Here is a 6,000-nt window from a genome sequence, read left to right as displayed (position 1 = left end):
CCTCGATAAAACACTATAATATAAATTTATTGCATTTAGATTTTAATTTCTGACTCTTATTTTAAATAGTTTGATCCAAGACATATCTGTAAATACTGCGTTTAGTGCCTGTGCAAAAAGCTACCATAGTTTGTTTTTTTTTTAAAGAAAATTGTTGAGTTTATTGTAAGATGAAAAGCTGGGATTTTTAGAATTCAAGTAATGTGACTGAGAGTCCCTGTAATGAGGACAGAAACAGACAAAATTCAGTAAATGAAATATGTTTCTGGAAATAACACCAAATGTACTTATAGTGGAAAGTCATTTATGATATATGTGCTACTGTAAAATTTAAAAAAAACAACAACATTTTTTTCAAACCATAGATGCTTTTCTCTAAAAATGCTAGGCTGTGTAGTATTTTGCCTGTTATGACTGTTTTCACTGTAATACCCTACAATGTCAGATTAGGTGCAGTGCGCCCTCTAGCGTTTAGACCCTGACAGTGAATGTATAGAGACACGTTAGATATCAGTTCGCTGGGTTTGCCATTTCAATTGCCTGGTCCTGATGCGTGCTGGCAGCCCTCCATGATCACATTTCACCCTCCAGTGAACAGCAGGGGTGTAGCACAGCACAACAACAGAAGCAGCTCTGGAAGCTCCACACTGTTGTTTCTCATCTCTTCAGGTCCCGATGAGGTTGGCCAGTTCCGCTCGTCAGTAGAGCCACTACTGTGGTGTTTGTTGCTATGAGTTTTATGGTATTAGTTTTAATAACGTGTTCAGGGGATGACCAGAAAATGAGATTAATAGTTTGAAGATCATATCTTTTCATGGAGTTGCTTGTTAATTTGTTAATTTTGAATTTTAGGTTTTCTAACAACTCTGCAGAAACAGATTACATGAAACTGTAACACAAAAAACACATTATAATGACTATGTACTGTATAAATAGGTATTGCATATGTGGGCAAATCAAGGCAAATGCAGTGCATATGTTCACTCACAGGATATTAGGTACATCTTGATAGTACTTGACTCCCTTTTGCCTTCAGACCTGCCTTAATTCTGATGTTGACTAGATAGATAGATAGATAGATAGATAGATAGATAGATAGATAGATAGACAGACAGACAGACAGACAGACAGACAGACAGACCTCCATAGAAAGAGTCCTGGGGTATTTGGCTCTAGGGCGGGTATTTTTGGTTTGTTCTAAAGTTTCACAGTAGAGGGCAGCATTGAGAAATGGAGATGTGGCTCCTTCAGCTTCTCTCACTGACAGTCTAAACACACAAACAAACAAAAAAATCTCGTATTATCTCGTAAAACCATATTATTAGAAATATGGTTTTTATGGGTTTTAATGTTTTTTTTGAAGAGAAATGACAATTGAAAATTTGGCAAACAACATACTCAATAAGTTAAAAAAAATAACAACAAAAAAACAAACTCCAAATACTTTAATCTGAGACTCAATTTCTTTTCCATTGAGGAAATCTCTTTTTATTTAAAAAGCTATCTCAACAGTTTTAGCTGTATCACTTCCTCACAAACATAAAGATTGTCATCGTAGCCCTGCGAACCTGATGTTTGATGAAAAGATGCTTGGAAGCGCTTCTCTGCTTTTAACAAACCTTGAAGTTGAACTTTGTATGGAAACTACAAGGCAAAACTTACTGTGAAGACAAAGGTTTCACTCTGAACTGTATTGTATAGTGGTCTATACTTTGTACTGAGTTACATCATATATGAAAATATAGAATAGTCACATACACAAAAAAAATAAATTATATATTTTTAAATGCTTAAAGTTTTCAGACATTTGTAACTAACAAATGACCTTTTTTCACGACAGATGTGTCAAGTGCTTGTGTAGCACTCTTTTACATAATTTTTTAAAATGTATTAAATTTATCAGTTTTTCAACAACACAAAACAAAACACAGCAAATACAACAAAATGAAACCAAACCAAAAATAATAACAATAGCAATAACATCAGAATGACATTTATAAATACTGACAAATACTAAAATGCAAATAAGCTGAAAAAAAGAAAAGAACTGTAAACTTAGGTTAATCAAAAAATATATATATATTATTTAACATGATTTGTAAAAACACCAACTTTTACCCGTTGTGTACTGTTGTATGTTTATTAGGATTTCTTAAGATATGACTCTATGCTTTGTCTCGTTTTCTGAGAGCAAGTATAATAGCACATCTTCACACTGTAACCTCCCCCCGTACATGTTCTACCCTCTGTCTTTTAGAAAGCCTCTATAGGTTCTCACACTCTATCCAACCAGCAAATTGTAGGTGGGATACAACAAATTTATAGCTTTGCTCGTGTGGCTGCTTATAAAAATGGCAAAAATATTCTCTGAGATTAAAGATTTGGAAGATGATGAAGAGGAGGAGGACCACTGGTCATTCCAAAACAAGGACATAAGTCACCAGTCAGTAACTGGAGAAATGTGGACATCAACTGATGTCAAAAAACGGTGAAACTGATTGGCCATCTTGTGCGTGGAAATGAACCACCCCACATCGCTGCCAATATGATGCAACCAGGGCCATTACGTGAGGACATCAATTTTGCACAAATAGGGCATTTGTTAAATGGCTCTGAATTGTTAACATAAATTGTAAATTTTAAACAAGTGAATATCAACAGTGATCAGAAACCACACTTCATTTATTTTTCTTCAAACTAAACATGGTTTTCTCCAGCCATATCTTGGTTAGAGTCTCAACAGAGGTAATTTTGTTATTTTAACCATATATGTGGTGTGTATTGTTCAAAATTGGAATAAAATAAACATTTGTTCAGGATTTTTAAATAAAGTGTTATGGGTATTTTGATTAATAACAGAATAATGCAGGAAGTCCCCCAGACCTGCCAACAATGGCTGATTAACAATAACTCGATACAAGGGTACAAAAGACAAAACCAGCGAAATGGAATTTGGCCATTACCGGTTAATAAAACGCACCTGTGCCTTTCTTGCTGTGAAAAAAACCCAAAAACAAAACAGGCCTACTCCTTCATAAAGAGGTTGTACAAAAGAGCTCATCAGAATAACTCATTTAAGCCCTTTGATCTAAACTCAACAGCAACAGTTACACAGGGATTAGAATTTCAGGATAAATAATCTGGTTGTTTGTTTGTTTCAATCTGGTGGAAAACCTTCTGCAGTGACCGGAGTCCATCCAGGGCATGATTTCACACACCATGGGGTACTTCTCCTCACTGCCTGGCCAGGGCTAAGATTGCGTGTGATACATGGACGACATTTCATGGCTGATGCAGAGTTCTGAAACCAAAGGAAATGATCTTGTGTGGCTAGATATTAATTTAAATGTTTACAGTGCATGAGTTTGTTTTTGGTAGCCATTTTTCCAAATTAACAATTTTTTAATACTCAAATCATTGGTGTTAGTGTAAGGTCATAAAATAACACTTCCAAAATATGAGTGAGTGAGGAGGTTTCACCTTCTGTCTATGTAATTTATAATAGTGTTGTCAAACAAGCACTGTTGTAGTGACCCGAGAGACTTACATTAGATTAGTGTATTTTTAGAAAGACGGGCATCAGATTTAGATATCTATCTTGGCCCTACTATCATGAATTTCATCTAAACATGTTCATTATTTACATATTTTACTCTGATTTTAATGATACACTTCTGCAAGCATAAGAGTACAGCGATAAGCGCACTGGCGGGAACCTCGGAGCAGAGGGGCCAGGAATCTGTGCCCACTAATCCCAGTGAGGGACAGAAGATGTTTTAGCAGATCTCCTACACATGAGTGGCTCTGGTTTTCAGATGTTCCCACAACATCCCGGAACTGAATAAAGAGAGGTTGATGCCTGTTTGCTTAGCACCAGACTTTCACACTGGCAAGAGCAAGTCAACTAAATAATCGATAACAATGCAGGCAGAGATGGCTACAGCTCTTCCTCCCCTGATGGTATGCTAAGACGTCACAAAATATCAAAAGCAGGATGTGAAATCAGGCAGAAAACAGCTGCATAACACTGAGGGGAAGAATACTATACTACTAAGTAAAGTCAAAAGATGCTTTTCCAGTATTTTTCCCCCTTTTAGTGACACATTTTAAAGCAGTTTTATATTTACTAAACCTTTATGACACCTCAAACATTTTTTACAGATAAAATGTGTTCAGAACATGCAATTGATTTCAAAATACTACAGATAAAGTTGACTTTACCAGTCGTTTTAACTTTAGAATATTTTAGGTTGCTTGGTTTTATATTTCTTTTTTATTTAAACTGATGTCCTTTGTATAATATGTTAAACAATATTTGATTTTTGAGGAGATTTGTGGGGGTTGTATCTCCTGACTCGAGAAGCCGGTGGGAATCGTACATTGAAACATCCAGAGCAGCACAGCGTATGCTAAATCAGGCAGACAGCTGACTCAGCACCTGCCCTGCTGTCTATGTGCTCACTCAACAATGCTGTTATCCCCTGTGACAGGACACAGCCTCCGGGCCCAACAACCCCTCACAACCCTCTGAAAATCCTCCCTCTAGCCTGGACCCTGGAATTCTTACAGACACCCCTGATCCTGATATGCCCTTTTTGTCTAGTCCCACAAATATAAGCATGAATGTCACGCTAACAATGCAATTTCAGTACTACAGGGTCATGTGGGCACAAAATGCACATGGTCAATTAACACAGACTAAGTTGACACAGTTGTGATTCTCTAATTTTATACCTTTGGGACAAAGTTGCAAAGTACAAAAAGCATTTTGTAATAACAAAGAATCACTGAAAGCCACTGAAAGAGTATATTAACCTTTCCCATAAATGTGTTTTAGGTCAATTCAACACCAGAGAGGTCCTGTTAGATTTTTGATAAAGAATCTGCAATAAAACTCCAAAAATAGAAATTCCAGTTGGCTTATTTGGGATTTTGGAGGGTGGTGCTGTGTAAAGACAACTGTCAACGCCCATTACGAGTAAAGTGCATATTAAAAAAAACATCAGTTGTATTTAACCATTAGAAATGTTTTATCACTTTGAAGTCACGCTCGTGAACGAATCTTAGAAATTGGGAAAAATCACAAAGTGTCATGTTGATTAAAGAATCGTTTTGAGCGTTTATTTCCAAGCCACTGGGTTTTCAGGACTCCAAAGAAAGGATAGGGATTAAATAAATACAAAGAATTAAAATAAAGCCTTACTACATAATGCAGTCCAGCCCTGAACCAGAGCCTAAAATTCAAATACTCAACTACATTGTGTTATGCAACAAATGTGTTCATGTTAGCAGCATTTTCTACCCTTGAGAGACAACTGAACACCTCCATTAAAATCACATTTCACAGCATTGTAGTTCCACATCATTCCACTAGCATTTCAGTGCCAAAATCTCTGCAGTACATGAGGCATAGTTTCATCTTTTTTAAAGCCGGCTGTGGTCTAACCCCTACACTGCAAGTAAGTTATGGAATACACCCCAGAAAAAACACAAAAACTGGGCATTATTATTATTGTTAATATTTATTATATTTTTGCTCATTTAAGCTGTTGGTGGTTTCAGCTTTTATGGCAATTGGCATCAGGGACACTGTGGAGTAGTTTTTTTTAAATAACTGTATTAGCATACTTCAGTATGTATGAATCGTGTCTGTGAACTTGAGAACCCGTGAAGTCAGCTGGCACATGGCGCAAACAGAATTCCCTTATAACTCAAAGAAAGATGAGAATTTTGGGGGGAATATATTGATAATATCACTATAACTCTTTTTTGTGAGATTTTAATATTTCCATGTATTGAATCATCTTCATCAAAGTGGGTAGCAGGGTTGCTCCTGGGTTAAAGGATTTTAGTAAAAACAGCAAACAGTGCAATGATGAGAAATCTGCAGGTTCTCTTTAAGCATAATGACTGGCGACAGTAAACCGTAGCCACGATAACTGCTCTGGTTTAGCTCAACGCATGCACAGACTCGTCCAAAGGTAGTCGCGGCATAGGCTG

This window comes from Maylandia zebra, linkage group LG1, assembly GCF_041146795.1.
Source record: "Maylandia zebra isolate NMK-2024a linkage group LG1, Mzebra_GT3a, whole genome shotgun sequence".
NCBI lineage: Eukaryota > Metazoa > Chordata > Actinopteri > Cichliformes > Cichlidae > Maylandia > Maylandia zebra.
The sequence above is the reverse complement of the archived record's forward strand: the minus strand, read 5'-3'. Positions refer to the sequence as shown.